Source organism: Diospyros lotus, chromosome 4 (assembly GCF_014633365.1).
Source record: "Diospyros lotus cultivar Yz01 chromosome 4, ASM1463336v1, whole genome shotgun sequence".
NCBI lineage: Eukaryota > Viridiplantae > Streptophyta > Magnoliopsida > Ericales > Ebenaceae > Diospyros > Diospyros lotus.
The window spans coordinates 11,376,473-11,395,166 of NC_068341.1; the positions used below are offsets into that span (position 1 = coordinate 11,376,473).

Here is an 18,694-nt window from a genome sequence, read left to right on the forward strand (position 1 = left end):
CAATAAAGAGCAAGAAATAAATGCTTTTACCAAGTGAAGGCAGACTGATGAGCCCACAAATATCAGCATGCACAAGTTGGAGTGGTTTGACTAATCTTGAAAACGATTCCTTGGGAAAACTCTTTCTAACCTGTTTGCTAACAAGACATGCTTCACATAATTGCTCTAGATGATCAGTAAAGGGTTAACCTATCACCATCTTCTTGTCTCCCAATTAAGTCCTCCAAAATTCAAATGGCCAAATCTCATGTGCCAAAGCTAAGATGAATTCTTCACAAAAACCTTGAGACATCTTGGTGAATCGATATAGTGTGTCAATAGGAGCATTCCGTTTCTTGTCATAAACACCTTAGCAAGCAAATTAGCATTATGATCTCTTAACCAAAGGTCACATTTTTTCATATGGATTTCATAGCCTTTTTCTAAGAATTGTCCTAAACGAAGAATATTTCTCTTTAATTTTGGAACATAATAGACACCAGGAATAAGTTTATGACCATCTTTTCTTAAGCGAATTAGTACGGTACCTTTACCTTTAATTTGTATTTTGGAAGAATCTCCAAAGAGGATATCTCCTCCCACATATTCATCAAGCATCACAAACATTTTCTTCTCTCTGCACATGTGATTGCTAGCTTCGTTGTCTAGGTACTAGGTACTGTTGTCTTCTCGTTCTTCTTTCTTGAGTACTAATAACAAGGTGGACTCCTCCGTCTCTTCCTTTTTTCTCTATAAAATTAACCTTCTCTTCTACATCATTGGTTGGACTATGACACTGCATAAAAATGGCCATACTTGTGGCAATTATAACATTCCACCTGCGACTTGTCTCTTTTTCCAAAGTAGCCTCTTCCTCTTCCACATCCACGGCCTCTAAAAAAACTTAGGCCCTTTTCTTCATTTTCTGATGGACCACAACTTCTGTGTGATCCTTGTGCTCTTCCACAGCCTCATCCTCGACCTTGTCCACGACCTTAATGAACTCCTCATTTTTCTTGTCCTTCTCCCTTTCTTTTAAGAGAGAATTTTGCCTGTAGGACATGCTTCATAGACTCTTGTTTTCCCTTATTCAATCTTTGTTCGTGGGCTTGTAAAGACCCACTCACTTGTCCAATAGTCATGGTGTTCAAATCTTTGGACTCTTCAATCACCACGACAACATGCTCAAACTTAGGATCCAGAGAGCAACGAATTTTCTCCACAACTTGTAACTTTGGCACTTTTTCACCATTTCTCTTCGTCTAGTTGTGATGCGGTCACCGATCAAGACCCCGCCCAAGGCCGACCTGATCACGCCAGAACAGTATCGCCGGAACAATATTTTAATACTTCATATGTTTTAGGATTCTACTTCATGTTTGATTAGGGTTTTATTTTTATTAGGATTCTAGTTGACTTACTTTAGGATTTATTTCTATTAGGATTCTAGTTGAATTTTAGTTACAAATATTAGATGGATTTGGATTAACCAAACACTATAAATATACCTAGAATTAGGGGTTATAATCAAGTTTTCTCAATATAAATTTCAACAACCTATTTGGGTTTTCTTAGTAAAATAGTCTTGTTTTTACGTCTTCTTGAAAGCCAATCTTTGGTCATTGAAGTTTGTTCTTTCAAGTGTTTATTTTGGTGTGTTTTTTTTCACACACACGTTATATGCTGCGTCAGGTGGTATTAGAGCGGTTCATCAACCAATTAGATGGCTAATCTTGAAGGTAACGGTAATAACCAGCCTCGTGACAGTGATTGGGGTCTACCCACGGTTTGGAGAGCAATTGAAGAACAACGGGAAATAACTTGTACAATGGAGCAGCAATTGGAGCGAATCCGTAACTAATTGGGTGTTTTACAACGAGTTAAGGATAATCAGAACCGGACTAATGGTGTGAATTAAGCCGACTAGGTTAAACTGGGAAGACCAGCTATTAATCTTTTCCTCATTAATCCTAGAAGACCAATGATGGATGATAGCGAAGATGAGGATGATCTTGGTCATATGATAGCCAACCCTAGCTGTAAAGGGGTTAGGAGGAATGCGCAACAACACAACCATTGGGGAAACGATGAGTATAAACTAAAGAATGGCTTTTCGATGAGTTTGGAGCTTGATCTCAAACATTATGTTGTCCCAGCAACCTCAACGTTTGCAAACTCAGGTTTAGTTTATGCTGCTAAAATGACAGAAACTCCAACCTTATTGACTCATACTAGGGTATTTTCCAATCTCGAGAGCTCAGGCATTGCTTCACAATCCAAGGATGGTGGTGTTTCTTTTGATCGGCTTGCAATTGTAAAGGAGATAAAGGCCATGGTAGCAAATCCTTCTATAGTTTATTCAAGCTCTAGCATGGTTGAATCAAAGGCAATAGGAACATATTCACCTTTGCAATTGTAAAAGCAAGATGGTCATAGGGGTCTCTTTGTGGATAGGGGTGTTAGATCTCTCAAGCTAATTAACTCGGGTAGTGCAACTGCTTTCGGTATTAATTTGAAATTAGATTCTGAAACTAAGAATGTTGTAGCAGTTATTGCTATAGCTGATCAAGTGCCTGGACCAAAGGAGGATACAAGTATCAATATTTTAAGTGATAGAGAGATTGCTGGTAGTTATGGAATAAGCCTCTATTCGAAACAATTGCAAAAGAATGCTTCTCTAGGCAAGAAAAATCTACGAATGAATTCGGAAGCTGTTGAGGAGTCAAAATCAAGAAAGCTGATGAGAAGAGAAGGACCTATGATAAGATCTACCAGATTAGAGAAGCGCTCAAGATGGAAGATTCAACGTCCTCAATCTAACAGTAATAATACAATGGAGGCAGAGGGTAACAAACATGGCGATGGTTGGACCCATGCCAACGAAGATAGGGCTAAGAGGGGGAGGAATGTCTTTGCTCATGTTCTCTTAGTAGAAAAGTTCAAACGGTTCAGGAAGATGTCAAGCAAATGTTGCACAAATAAAAAGTACAAGGCGACAGCTGACAAGCATAAGAAACACAAGGTATTTGAGATTAGAGATGAAGTCATGATATTCTTGAAGAATGAATGGGTTCTAGTAGGAAAGCAGAATAAGTTCAAGCCAAAGAATCCTTACAAGATTACAAAGAAGATAAATGATAATGCTTATGTTGTGAATTTGCCTAATCATATGGGTATTTTCAAAACATTCAATGTTGTTGATCTTTCTTTATATTTGCCAGATGTTGACTTGTCATACTCGGATCATAATTCAAGGACGAATTCTTCTCAAGTAGAGGTGAATGATGTGGTCACCGATCAAGACCCCGCCCAAGGCCGACCCAATCACGCTAGAACAGTATCGTCGAAACAATATTTTAATACTTCATATGTTTTAGGATTCTTGAAGAGAATGAGAAAAGTAAATCGGACTTTTATTCTATATGTCTACTCTGCCTTTACATACTTGGTCCCTATTTATCATGTACATAGTGAACAAAAAATGGAAACATAAGATTTAACCCAAGAAATCAGCCCCAAATAATCAGCCTAAACCTTCCAAATATTGTGACCACAATCTCTCCCAAATCCTCTTCAAATCATTTTGGATTTCAACACTCCCCCTCAAGTTGGATCATAGATGTTGATCATGTCCAACTTGCAAATAAACTCTTCAAAACTAGATCTCTGTAATCCCTTAGTGAATATATCTGCCAATTGTTCTCTAGTAGGAATATAGATCATGTAGATTGTTCCTTTCTCAATTTTCTCCTTTATGAAATGTCTATCAACTTCTATATGTTTAGTCCTGTTGTGCTGGATCGGATTATGGGAAATACTGATAACAGCTTTGTTGTCGCAGTAGAGTTTGATGGGAACCTCTACTGTGATATGTAGTTCCTCCAAAAGCTTTTGTAACCATAGCCCTTCACACATCCCTTGAGCAACAACTCTGAATTCAGCTTCAGCACTACTTCTGACTACCACGTTCTGTTTCTTACTTCTCCATGTTACTAGATTTCCCCAAACATAAGTACAATAGCCGGTAGTAGATCTTCTGTCTTCTGCTGAGCCTGCCCAATCTGCATCTGTATAAATTTCTATCTTCTTACCGTCTCCTTTCTTAAAGAATAGACCCCGCCCTGGTGAGCCTTTCAGATATCTGAGAATCTTATACACTACTTCTAGGTGACTTTCCTTTGGTGAATGCATATGCTGACTGACAACACTTACAGCGAAAGCAATGCCGGGTCTAGTATGAGATAGGTAGATCAATCTACCTACTAGCCTCTGATATCTTTCTCTATTCACAGGCTTTCCACCGTCTTCCATTTTCTTTCCTACCTTAATCGGGGTATTGCTTGGCTTGCAACCAAGTATACCAGTCTCAGTCAAAAGGTCAAGAACGTACTTTCTCCGAGAGACACTAATTCCCTTCTTAGATCTGGCGACTTCCATTCCCGGAAAATATCGCATTTGACCTAGGTTTTTTACTTCAAACTCTGTGGCTAAGACCTTCTTCAACCTCTCCACCTCTCCTATGTTATTTCCAGTAAGTATGATGTCGTCCACATATACAATCAGAATGGTCCTCTTACCATCATTGGATAGTTTGAAGAACATAGTATGATCTGACTGCCCCTGTTGATATCCTCGATTCTTAATTACCTTCGCAAATCTATCAAACCACGCTCTTGGTGATTGCTTGAGCCCATATAGAGATTTCTTCAATCTACATACTCTGATTTCTTTTTCCTCCTTGTAAAATCCTGGTGGTAATGTCATGAATACTTCTTCCTCTAGCTCACCATTCAGAAATGCATTTTTGATGTCTAACTGATGGAGTGGCCAGTCTAGGTTTGCTGCCAAAGATAAGAGAACTCGTATAGTATTCAGCTTGCCTACTGGTGCAAATGTCTCGGTGTAGTCAATACCATATGTTTGGGTGAACCCCTTTGCAACTAGGCGGGCTTTGTACCGCTCTACTGTGCCATCCGCCTTGTACTTCACCGTGAACACCCATTTGCAGCCCACTGGTTTCTTCCCCCTCGGCAACGTCATCACCTCCCAAGTTCCATTTTTTTCTAATGCCTTTATTTCTTCCATCACTGCTTCTCTCCATTTTGGAATCTCCAAGGCTTCTTGAATATTCTTAGGAATCTGGGTTCTGTCAAGGTTAGACGTAAAAATACAACATTTGGCAGAAAGGGCATTGTAAGATACAAATTTGGAGATAGGATGGAGAGTATATGAACGAGGTTGTTTTCTAAGAGCAATGGGTAAGTCATCAAGATGTTTTACCTGGTCAGGATTGGGTTTTGGCTCATGAGTATTTGGAGCTATCGCCGGTTCAAACTCTTTTGATGATTCAGATGCGAGAGTCTCAACGGGCTTTGATTTAGGTCTCCTTGAGTAGACAAGTGGCTCCTTGTCTATTTGTTCTTCCACATCTCCCCCTGAGTTTAAGATTCCTTTTGCGTTGGACAAAGAAGGAGATGAAGATGGTATATCATAGGGAGCAGACTCAAAGATCGCGACATCAAAGTCGGTGTCTGAGGGACGAGCGTCACTCAAGGACTCCCCCTGAGGCGAGTAGTAGGGAGTATGCTCAAAAAATGTGACATCCAGACTAACATATAATTTATGTGAAAGAGGGTCATAACACTTGTAACCCTTCTGAGTAGGAGAGTAACCAAGGAAGACACATTTGAGGGCTCTATGATCCAACTTGGTACGTTGGGAGGTGTGAATATGGACAAACACGGTGGACCCAAAAACACGAAGCGGGAGAGATGAACTAAGCCGAGAATTAGGGAAGATCTCCTGAAATTTTTGGAGAAGGGTTGCAAATGAGAGAATTCGACTAGGCATGCGGTTGATGAGGAATGCAGCAGTCAAAATGGCATCACCCCAAAAATTATTTTTCATGTGAGAGGTGAATAAGAGGGCACGAGCTACCTCAAGAATATACCGGTTTTTCCGTTCGGCAACCCCATTTTGTTGGGGGGTGTGAACACAAGAACTCTGGTGAACAATACCTTTGGATTGAAGATAGGGGCCCAAAGAATGATTGAAGTACTCAGTGCCATTATCAGTACGAAGAATTTGAATTTTTGTGTGAAATTGGGTGTAAATCATAGTGTAGAAGTTCATGAAGACAGAACTAACCTCAGATTTATCATGTAGTAAATACACCCAACAAAGATAAGAATGATCATCAATAAAGGTAATAAACCATTTTGTGTGGGTCCTATTGGGGACACGAGAAGGCCCCCAAAGGTCACTGTGAATCAAAGTAAAAGGCAGAGATGGTTTATAAGGACTGGAGGGAAAAGTAGTGCGAGGATGTTTTGCAAGTTCACAAACTTCACATTGTAAATCCAAAATATTTTTATTCGAACAAAGTGAAGGAAACAAACGTTTTAGATATTGAAAACTTGGATGACCCATTCGTTTATGCCATAACAATAGGTCACTATCCCTAGGACAAGATGCAGAATTACAAAAAGAAGGATGACATTATTTACTCATGTGAGCGTCATCAAAATAGTAGAGTCCCTTGCATTCCTTAGCACTGCCAATCGTCTTCCCCGATGATAGCTCCTGAAAGACACAATGAGAAGACAAAAAAGTAGCTGAGCAATGAGATTGGTTGGTTAGCTGACTAACAGACAGCAGATTACAAGACAAATTAGGAACATGAAGGACAGACTCCAAAGTAATAAATTCAAATATACGGATACTCCCCTTCTACAGGGGATACAGTACCATCTGCAATTTTTACTTTCAAGTTACTGGCACAAGGTGAGTATGTGGAAAATAAATGATGGGAATCAGTCATATGATCGGATGCGCCAGAATCAATAATCCAGGGAGTACAGCGCGAAGTAGTACTAAGAGCAGTCAAAAAAGTACCTTTGTGGGCTAAGGAACTTGATGAAGGAGGCGTAGAAGATTGACCCGAGGCTTGAAAGGTCGAAAAAAGAGCTTATAACTTCTCAAGTTGCTCGGAGTTAAAACCCCCAGTAGGGGCTAATTGAGTATGATGGGCTGATTCTATTTGTTGTTCAGTCAAGGCTTGGTACCCATCAGGTTTATTGGGCTGCCTGGGCTTCCAATCAGCAGGCTTGCCATGTAAAACCCAGCAGGTATCTTTGGAGTGGCCTAATTTTTTGCAATGATCACAAAAAGGCCTTCTGTTTTGTTTCAGCCCAGATCCTGTGGAAGGCCCACGAGTTGAAGGTCCACGCGATACAAGGGCTGAAGCCTCAGGCCCAGCCGCACTCTTCTCCCTCAACATCACCTTCCGCCTACTTTCTTCTCGCCGAATTTCAGAGAATACCTCCCGAATGGATGGTAATGGCAGACAACCCAAGACTCAGCTTCTCACATCATCGAGCTCTCTGTTGAGCCCAGCCAGAAACTCGTACACCCTCTTGTTCTCCATCTTCTTCTTGAATCGCACACTGTCACTCGTGCACTTCCAAGATTCTTCACAGCTATCGTCCAGTTCTTGCCATAAACCCAGCATCTCTGTGTAGTATTCCGTCACTTCTCTTTCTCCTTGCTTTATCTGCCACAATCGAGTCTTTATTTCGAAGATTTGAGAGGCATTCTCGACGTCGGAGTAGGTCTCGCGAACTGCTTCCCATACATCCTTCGCTGTCGGCAGGAACATGTATGTCTTGCCGATCGCTGGTCGCATGGAGTTGATCAAGTAGGAGGTGATGAGGGAATTCTCAGATTGCCATTTTTGGAAAGCCGCTACCTCCTTGGAAGATGGTTGTTTGATCTCGCCAGTAAGGAAGCCCAATTTTCCTTTACCGTCGACGACCAGCTTGATGGATTGGGCCCATTCTTGGTAGTTTTTCCCATTCAGCTTCTCTACGGTAAGACAAATTGAAGAATTTTCAAACCCACCGGTCGAACCCATGGAGGGGATTATCTCTGATTCTCCCTCCTGAGTCACCAACTGGATAGATTCATGGCTAGCGGCCATGGCTTCTAGGGTTTTCAGAGTGATCTAGGCTCTAATACCATGAAGAGAATGAGAAAAGTAAATCGGACTTTTATTCTCTATGTCTACTCTGCCTTTACATACTTGGTCCCTATTTATCATGTACATAGTGAACAAAAAATGGAAACATAAGATTTAACCCAAGAAATCAGCCCCAAATAATCAGCCTAAACCTTCCAAATATTGTGACCACAATCTCTCCCAAATCCTCTTCAAATCATTCTGGATTTCAACAATTCTACTTCATGTTTCTACTTGATTTAGAATTCTAGTTAACTTTTACTTAGGATTTATTTCTATTAGGATTCTAGTTGAATTTTAGTTACAAATATTAGATGGATTTGGATTAGCCAAACACTATAAATATACCTAGAAGTTAGGGGTTATAATCAAGTTTTCTCAATACAAATTTCAGCAACCTATTTGGATTTTCTTAGCAAAACAGTCTTGTTTTTACTTCTTCTTAAAAGCCAAGTTTTGGCCATTGAAGTTTTTTCTTTCAAGTGTTTATTTTGGTGTGTTTTTTTTTCACACACACGCTACATGCTGCATCAAGTTGACTATGGCTTGCACTCTTGAAACAAATTGTGACTGTTTTCATATGAAGTGCTTCAAATTCACCTCTAAGTGTTTGGAGGCAAACTTTCTTCACTTTATCCACTCCTTTGTAAGACTTTTGAAGAAGTTCCCATGCTTTATTTGAGGTTGTTGCATTGGTCACCTTGTCAAACATAAAATCATCCAAACATTGATAGATGATAGAAAGAGCATGCTAGTCCCTTTTCCTATTCTTCTCCAACACATCCTTTTGAGTTTGGTTCAATGTTGTCTCATCTTCAACCTCTGTGTATACTTTATCAACAACCTCCTAAGCACCTTGAGATCCAAGAATTGCCTTCATCTAGATAGACCAATTATCAAAATTATCCTTATTTAGAATACAATATTGAAATGGAACAAAATTTTTTGTTGATGCCATTGAACCTTGCTCTAATACCACAATGTTGGAGATCACATGACAAAGAATAAGAGAAGACACACAGAGAGAGAGAGAGAGAGGAAAAGATCTGGACAGAACAATTGGAAACAAGTTTTACAATGCAAAGTAAGTTTTCCCTCTTTTATTCATCAAAAGAAGAGATAGATCCTATATATGGTTTAATACATACAGAGGCCCTTCAACAATTAAAAAATATAGCCTTTAGTCCTTGAGATGCAAAACCTAAACATTCGGTACCTAAACTATTAAAAAATGTTGTTTTAAGTTCACAGCGTGACTGAGAGTAACAGAACCGTTATCTACACGACGTCATATTAAAAAAAGTCACGTCAGCAAAACACATCAGATTAAACTTAATACATAATTATAACATTTGGTTCCTTAACAATTAAAAAAATTTGACATTTAGTATTTGATATCAAAATAAGACCAAATTTAATTAAAAAAAAGACAAATTTTATAAAAAAGACCTAAAAATATTCAAAAAAATCTAGATTTCATAAAAAGACATAAATCTCATAAAAATACTTAAAAATTTCATAAAAACCACGGTTGCTAGCATTGGAGTGAGTGTGATTAGGCCTGTAAATAGATATACACAATTCCAAGAAATTTTAATCGAGAAAAGTTCTAGATATTTTCTCAGGAAACCATTTCGTTTCTTTGTGATAATATATATATGTCGGTTCTTCATTTGGCAAGGAGGGTGTCCTCTTTGGAACATTCCGGAACTTGGAGGTGGGTATGGTGGAGGCATGGAGTGGTATCCACCATTAGGGGTGTGCAGGGGTTCGGTTAAATCGAACTAACCAAACCGAACCGGTCGATTCGATTCGGTTAAATATGGCTTGGTTATCGGTTCGGTTACCCCCGGTCGGTTCGGTTATGTGTTCGGTTAGCAAGGTTCGGTTCGGTCATCCGGTTCGGTTAGTTAAATATAAGCCCGGTTTGGTGGTCGGTTAACCGATTAATCAAAGCCGATCAATGATCAAACGACGTCGTTTTTGTGTATCATAAACGACGTCGTTTTGTGATGGCTTCGGTTAACCGTGCGTGAGGGGACTTCGAGTGCATTCCCGAGCCTTCTCCAGATTTCTAATCGACGAGAGAGAGAGAGAGAGGCTTGAAATTGAAACCCTAACCCGCTACCAAAACCCTACTGTCGCCGTCGCTGTCTACCATCGTCGTCGATTGCTTTCAGCTGTCCTTCGTCACCACCGCCGTCCAACAGGTTAGTTCTACTTCTATTATCGACTCATCGCGCGATCTCTTTCTCTCTCGAGCGATCTCTTTCTCCCTCTCTCTCTCTCTTTCTTTCTTAGTTGCTCTATGCGGCTATGCCTCTATCTCTCTGTATTTATTTTGTTCTTTTGTTTTGCAGATATCATTGGCGTCCGTCCATGGTCCACCGTTCACTCCTAAAGCAATTTAGCCGTTCGTCCGTCCACTCCTAAAGGTTAAAGGTAACTTACCTTAGTTTGTTCTTTGTTGACTGTTTAACATTTTCGTGTAAATGCTTTTATTTTGTTCTTTGTTGACTGTTGTTCTGTTCTCTTTTGTCCGTTCACTAATTTGAAATTGTTCTGATGAGTCAATGGAACATTCGATTATTTTTTAAGTATCTTTTTGGTTGGATGTCACTGTTGTGTTGAATCTGTTCTGTTGATGTTCACTAATCTGAAAAATTTTCGTGTAAATGATTTTGTATTGTATGTGGTTGGATGTCATCATGTAATTGTTGTGTTGAATCTGTTGATGTCCACTAATCTGAGCAATAAGTGTGTAAATGATTTTATACTGTATATATGTGGTTGGATGCACTGTTGTGTTGAATTTGTTGATGTCCACTAATTTGAAAAAATTTCATGTAAATGATTTTATATTGCATGTATGTGGTTGGTTGGATGTCACTCTTAAAAACAATTACCACAACCAATCCATTGTTCTTATGTTGTGATCTTGAAATTTTTGCAGTTAAACAATAATGAAATCTTATATTATAAAGTCATGTCACATGCATTAACAACTTTAAAAAAAAATGTCAAAATATGAATAAAGTAGTAATCCAAAAAATTTAATAATAATTTAGTTATTTCTTTCCCCTTTTACTTTTTCATAAACACCATAAGTTTTCAAACTGCATGTCTCTTATTGTGTGCATTTATAAAAATGATATAGTTGACTGATACTTTTTGCATCAACTGTATAGTTTTTATTACCTTCTTTGGCAGTGTGTGTGTTTATTAAAATAATGTATGTTGTATGTAAGGGAACAATACAAATTATACAATTAGAATATAATATATAATTATTTTTCCATATTTGATTTTTAATATGAAGGCTATACCAAAAGATAGCACAACAAACACCAATAACAGAATGAAATAAACACACGTAGTAGAACAACCAAAGCTTTCCTAAATAAAGAAAATGCCTTCATTGGGCTCAAATTAAACCACATATAGTATACAAAAGAAAAAACAATCTGTCAACAGATTGTCAAATTAAAGAAAATGCCTTTATCGAGCTCAAATTATTAAATTAAACCACATAATGCCTCAATCCAGAAATCCACTGAAACTGAAATCAAAATGAAAGGAAAAAAAAAAAAATAGAAGCAAAAAACAATCTGCCAATAGATTGTCAACACTTAGCAGATTGCATAATTCCTCAATTGTTTTACTTATAAATGATGTGAGATCTTTTCATTCCCTAAGACACAAATCAAATGACAACTAGAATATATTTAAAATCACTCTTTAAATACAATACATATTAATTACAAATTTACAATTGTATTAATTTTAGATGGCAAGAGAAGAAGACACCAGTCACACAACAAATATCCCTAGTATGGATGATAGTTCAAGACCTACACCAATAGTACCAAGTCAAGGTAGTCAATCTGAAGCTGATAGAGGTGCAACATCACTAGGAAAGGCAAAGAGAAAAACATTAAGAGTTAGGTCAGATGTGTGGGATCATTTTACAAACTTTACAAATTCAGAGGGTCAAATTAAAGCGAGATGCAACTATTGTTCTAGGGAGTTCCATTGTGATCCCAAAAAAAAATGGGACTACGACTCTGAGGAATCATATGGGAACATGTAAAAAACACCCTCATGCTTTGGAAACCCACCAAATGCAATTAAACTTGCAACCAATTTCAACAGGGGTTGAGAGAGGGGGGGATAGTATAGGATTGGTGAATTGGAGATTTGATCAAGTGCTTGCTAGAAAGGCTTTAGCTCGCATGGTGATAGTGGATGAGATGCCTTTCAAATTTGTCCAAAATGAGGGGTTTAGGCACTTCATTAATGTGATTTGTCCAAAATTTCGGATTCCTTCACGTTGGATAATTTCTCGTGATTGTTTTGAATTATTCAATGAAGAGAGGTTAAAATTGATGAATGAGGTAAAAAATTCATGTCAAAGAGTTTGCTTAACCACTGACACATGGACCTCCATTCAAAGGATTAATTATATGTGCTTGATGGCACACTATATTGACAACAATTGGACATTGAAGAAAAAAAATTTAAATTTTTGTCCAATATATATTCACAAGGGTGATGCCATTGCTATGGCAATTGAGAAGTGTTTAATGGGATGGAAACTTGATAGAGTTTTGAGTTTGACAGTAGATAATGCTAGTTCAAATGATGTTGTTGTGGGTAACTTTAAGAAAAAAATGGCAAAATGGGATGCTAGCATTATGAGTGGCCATTATTTACATATTAGGTGTGTGGCTCATATAATAAATCTGGTTGTGCAATATGGGTTGAAAGAGCTAGATGATTCAATAACAAGAGTTAGGGATGTAGTCAGATATATTAGGCAATCTCCAGCAAGACTAAGAAAATTCAAAGAATGTGTGGAAATGGAAAAAATAGAGTGTAAGGGCTTATTGTCGTTGGATGTTGCAACTAGATGGAACTCCACATACTTGATGTTAGAGACTGCTCAAAAGTTTGAGAGGGCATGTTTTATGCTTGATCTTGGTACAAGTAGTTGGAATAATGACTTGCAACAGGTTATTACTATTGATGGGAGACCCAAGTCAGTGGATTGGACGAGGGTTAGAATGTTTGTTAGGGTGTTGCAACAGTTTTATGAGCTTACTTTGCGGGTTTCGGGTACTTCATATGTCACCTCCAACACTTTTTTCCATGAAATTAGTACCGTTCACTGTCTTTTACATGAGTGGCAAGAAGGTGATGATCTTGAGTTGAGTGAGATGGCTGGAAAAATGAAAGAAAAATTTGATAAATATTTGGGGGATCCAAAAAAAATAAATCACTTGCTTTATATTGCTGTGGTACTTGATCCTAGGCACAAGTTAGAGTTTATGGAGTATGCACTTTAGGAGATGTATCTAGGTGAGAAAGAGGTTGCTGCAGTTTTGTCCTTAAAAGATGCTGTATATGTTTTGTATGAAGAATATAAAAAAAAATTGACGCCTCAAGGTGAAGCAGGAGAGCAGTCTCAAGTGTCTACTTCATCTATTGTGGAGAATGTTGAGAAGGGAAAATCTGGCAGACCAAATTTACTTAGTTCTCATTTCAAAAAGTTTAAGTATGCTAGTGGTAGTGGGTCTACAACTGTGCCTTCGGAATGGGATAAGTATTTCAGTGAAATGTGTGAAGAGGAAACTGATGACTTTGACATTTTGAATTGGTGGAAAGTGTACTCTCATCGGTTTCCTATTTTATCTTCTATGGCTCGGGATGTCTTGACAATTCCAGTTTCTACTGTTGCGTCTGAGTCTGCTTTCAGCACAGGGGGTCGAGTACTTGATCCATTTAGGAGTTCTCTTTCTCCTAAAATGGTTGAAAGTTTGATTTGTACGCAAGATTGGATTCGGTCATTTACCACCCCAATGAGTGTTGAAGAAGATTTGAATCATGTTGAACAACTTGAAGAAGGTAAACTAATTGTTACTCTTTTTTTTTTTTTTTACTTTTAGTTCAATACTTGTTACTTTTAAATTATTTAATTAATTTTGTGTATTGTTTGTTTTAGAATTGGCAAAGGTTATCGTTGACAGCCCCGCACCAATGGGAATTTAGATTTTAAAGACTCATGCATTTGTAAGTAAGAGAATTTGTGCCTCTCAATATTTCAATTTCAGTATCTGTTTTGATGTGTTTAATGCATTAGTTAATATTTGTTTATTGCATTATTTTACAAATTTAGAATGAAGCATATATACAGCATTTTAGTTCATTTGGCTTCTCCAATATGTGTTTTTAGAAGTATCTGGCCATTTTCTTATGTGTTTTTAGAAGGTTAGACAGTTGACTTCTCCAATATGACATGTATTGTTATCTATTGGTTATTTGGTTTGCTTTGGTTGACTGTGTTTAAGGGTTTTTTGGACTAGCAAGACAAAGTTAGGAGTCATGACTCATTACACATTTTCTTTTACACGTTTGCTTTGTATTGTTTCTGTGAGATGACTATTTTTTGGATTGGGGGAGCAAGCCCGAACTTTGTTGCAACTCTAAATTTGGGTTTTTGGTCTTTTGGCCTTGAGCACTAGCCGAGTGCAACAAGTCAAGTAACTTTGCTTCTTTTGATAGAGATATTCTTTTGGTGGAAAATTATTGATGACTGGTTGAAGGGATATTTAATGTTAATGTCCCATGTTGCCTTATAATTTTTTATTTGTTTCTGTTCTACTTTTTGCACAGATTACTTACAGCCTTTTGATGTTGCTGATTATCAGTTTTAATTTCCGATGCTTTGAATGCAACACCAGAGATTTGTTTATTTTTTGGAAACTGTAAGTATTGTAAATGGTGGTTGTTTCTTTATTTTAATTACTGAAAGAAATTTGTTTGTTTTTTGGAATTCATGATTATGTTGTTTAGTTGATAGCTTCTGCAAATGATCCAATTGTTGATGGCTTTGTTGATTGTGTAAGACTTGTCTGGGCTATCCATTTGCTGTTAGTAGAGGATGGGATTGATGCATGGGGTGTGCATGGATACAATATATCCATTTGCTGTTCGAATTTGGGTTTGAAGCCAAGAAATAGAACCTAGATCTCAAAGGCTTCAAACCCAAAATGTTCAAAGAAATCAAACCCAAATTTGGTTCCAAGTTTAAAAGCAAAAGAGAGTTCTAATGATTGAATTGGGTTTTCAATGAAACCCAACCTCGCATGATGGGGTTTCTAGTGGGGATAGAGAGAAAGAGATAGAGACTTGTAAATCGATCACCAACCCCATCGTGATGGGTTTCCTATATTTATCAACATCAATCAACTCAATAAAAAGACTAAAATAAGAAAACAAAATGTTGATTCAATTGGAGTTGGTGCCCAATTTTGCCATTCGTCCGAGGACAAACATGGAAGTAGAGTTGGCAAAATGGCTTGAACTTGCAGAGACCTAACCCTGCCCACACTGATTGGGTAAAGTCAAAGGCTATTTCACCACACTATAGTCAAGTCAAGTTCAAGAAATCCCTTATTTATTTTTTTTTTTTTTCAATTGGGGTCAAGGCAATGATGATATTTAGAATCCTTGACCTGACCTAATTTATGCCTTGCCTCATCATACCCCATTGTGCCCTCATTTTTTAATCTAATCCTACTGACTTGGTTGTGAACAAGCATTAGGGTTCCATATGTTTGATTTCAATGTGTTTATTTCCTTTCATAATTTGCGATGTTCACTTAATCCTGAAAATTATGGCATGGGATTTGCTAAAATAATTGTTGTTTCTTTCCATATGTTTTCTTTGTTGAATTCCAATGATAGTGCACGTGTTGTGTTAGTTTCTCATGGTATGAATTTTGGAACAGGAAATATCGAGACAATCAATTTGATCAAGTTAATTAGTTTAAGTATGCTGCTAATAAGTGATTTTTCTCAATCAATACAATACATATATTGTATTGGGTTTATTCATTTATTTTGCTTATTTTGGATAATGATAGAACATAGCACGTTGTCTTTTAACTTGACAATAATTAGCACACTCATCACCTAGGATTGTGTATTTATTTTGCTTATTTTGAAAAATAGTTAACACACCCAGAGTTGCTACCTCCAGTCCATTTACATTAGTACATTACTTGGATGAACTTGTACAACTGCACAAAAACTTCTCTATTATTTATTGAGCTTCAAAAATGCATTCATTAGTTAGCAGAACTCACTATTTTTTACTAGTTTTTTTGATTTTGAAACTATGATATAATTTGTGCAGGTTGTGCCGTTGTGGTGGAAAATGGAGTGGTAAATTTACCAGCTCTTGCCTCTTGGTCTTGGCAACCTCAATGTCAAAGCATCATTTTTCAAGAAATTTGGACTATAGCAACAGTGCAGTGGTATGGGTTTAGGTCCTTGATGTTAAGTGATTTTATTTTCTGAAATTGTATTTTGTTCATTTGATACTTATTCATGCTTTGTTTACTTACAATTAGAGTAATCAAAATACTGAAAATAGCCAGTGTGAACAATTTAATTTACAAATTAGAGATAGTTATTCATGCTTTATTTTTTGGAATATAAGTTTGAGTACAATTCATGCTTTCTTATGTGAACCGACCTGTTTGACACTTGTACTTTGTTTTATGATTTCTTTCCTACATAAAATGTTCGATAGTGATCGGGTAGGAATCCATGAATGTCGGTTCAGTAGATTTCAAAGGTTCGGTTAGACCGAACAAATCAACTGAACCGTCCTGTTCGGTTCGGTCATATAGTGATCGGTTACCAGTTCGGTTATTATTATAGGCAAAACTTCGGTTATCGGTCTGGTTCGGGTAGCATATTTTAGAGTCGGTTATTTTCGATTTCGGTTAGTTCGGTTATATTGGGTTGTCGGTCGGTTCGGTTCGGTTATAGCAACTGGTTCGGTTCGATTCGGTTAGTAATTTTTGGCCGGTTCAGTTCGGTTATAACCGTTTGCACACCCCTATCCACCATTGTCTAAAAAGAGTGGTTTTGGGTTTGTGCAGTGGTTTCTGGAATTTGATGAGCTGAGCCGGATGATGTTCTAAATTAAATTTATTAACAATTCAACTGCCTCTCAATCCCAGAAGAAGGAAACAAGATCAAATTGTGGGAGTCAATTTGTTTCAAATTACAGAAACAGAAACCTAACCATGAATTAAATCAACAATGGCAAGCAAGAAAAACATAGAATTTAAGTTTATTTCTTTTAGAAAATTAGAGAGACCATCTATACCTATATAGATTATAGAAGTGAAACGAAGCAGTGAAACAAACATTGGGTAACTGTTGTTAGCAGTGAAACAGAGCAGTGGAATTGGAGAACGGAGCAGAGGAATCAGTCAAGCCTTTCTTGAAATGGAGAAGACCAAAGGAAGCAACCCTTTTTTGAAACAGAGCAGACCAAAGGATGACTCAGGGAAGGCGCGTTGAATTGGGGAAGCGCAAAAAATGTGGCATTGAATCTGGGAAGGCGCAATGAGCAGACCATGAGACAGTTGCATCCAATGCATGCGTTCAATGATGTGGCTTGATGATGTGGCGTTCGCATGTGGGCACATGCTAATAGGTAGTCACAGCAAGGACTTAAAACAACATTTTTTAATAGTTTAAATACCAAATGTTGACGTTTTGAACTTCAAGGACTAAACTCCATATTTTTTAATTATTGAGGGGCCTCCGGATGTATTATGCCTCCTATATGTATATATTGGTCTTCCTAGACAGAAAAAAAAAAAAAGAAACTGACATAACCCCCAATAACTATAAAACTGACCATAACTTCCCATAACTATAAAAATTAAGTTTAATTTCCAACACTTTCCTGTTGTCTCGTTTCCTAAATATGTTCTCTTCTTATTATTGGAGATTTCTTCTTTATCTTTCTTTCCTTGTTGAATATTTCCTAAGATATTGGGATATAATATCCCAATCTCTAGTCTAGTATATATTGTAAAGGACATATTCAATTCAATACAAGAGAAGATAATTTCTTTCTTTAGTATGTACTAGACTTGCTTAAGGAAATGGGTACTCTAGGAAGCAAGGCTTTGAATATTCCTGTTGATCCAAATCACAGGTTAGGCCAAAAAGATAAGGGAGGAGCAATTGATAAGGGAGGTTACCAAAGGTTGGTTGGGAAGTTATTCTACCTTTCACATACTTAGCCTAACATAGCCTATGCAAGGAGTGTGGTTAGCCAATATATATGCATGATCCAAGAGAGGAACATCTACAGTCAGTTTAAAGAATTCTCCATTACTTGAAGGCTACTCCTAGAAGAGGAATTTTGTTTCAAAAAGGGAATGATTTACTAATAGAACCATACACCGATGTTGATTATGCAGGATCCCTAACAGATAGGAGGCCTACTTCTGGCTATTATACCTTTATAGCTGGAAATCTTGTTATCTAGAGAAGCAAGAAACAAAGTATTATGGCAAGATCAAGTGATGAAGCAAAATTTCAAGCCATGGCACATGGGATTTGTAAACTTTTGTGGCTTAGGATTTTTCTAAAGGATTTAAGAATTGAAATAAGTAGACTGATAAAATTATACCGTGACAACAAGTTAGCTATTAGCATAGCTCGTAATCCAATTGATTGTACCAAGCACATTGAGGTTGATAGACACTTTAACAAAGAGAAGTTGGATAGTGGACTTATCACGACTCCCTATGTGTCATCAGGGAATCAACTAGCAAATATTCTAACTAAAGGGCTACCTATTTCAAGATTTCAAGAAATCACAAG

The 18,694-nt window shown here is 37.5% G+C and overlaps 1 protein-coding gene across 4 annotated transcripts in view; it reads right to left on the bottom strand.

Moving 5' to 3' along the window:
• Positions 1-18,694, bottom strand: part of LOC127799187 (protein MRG1-like) — a 106,406-nt gene that overhangs the window by 20,186 nt on the left and 67,526 nt on the right. The window lies entirely within an intron of this gene.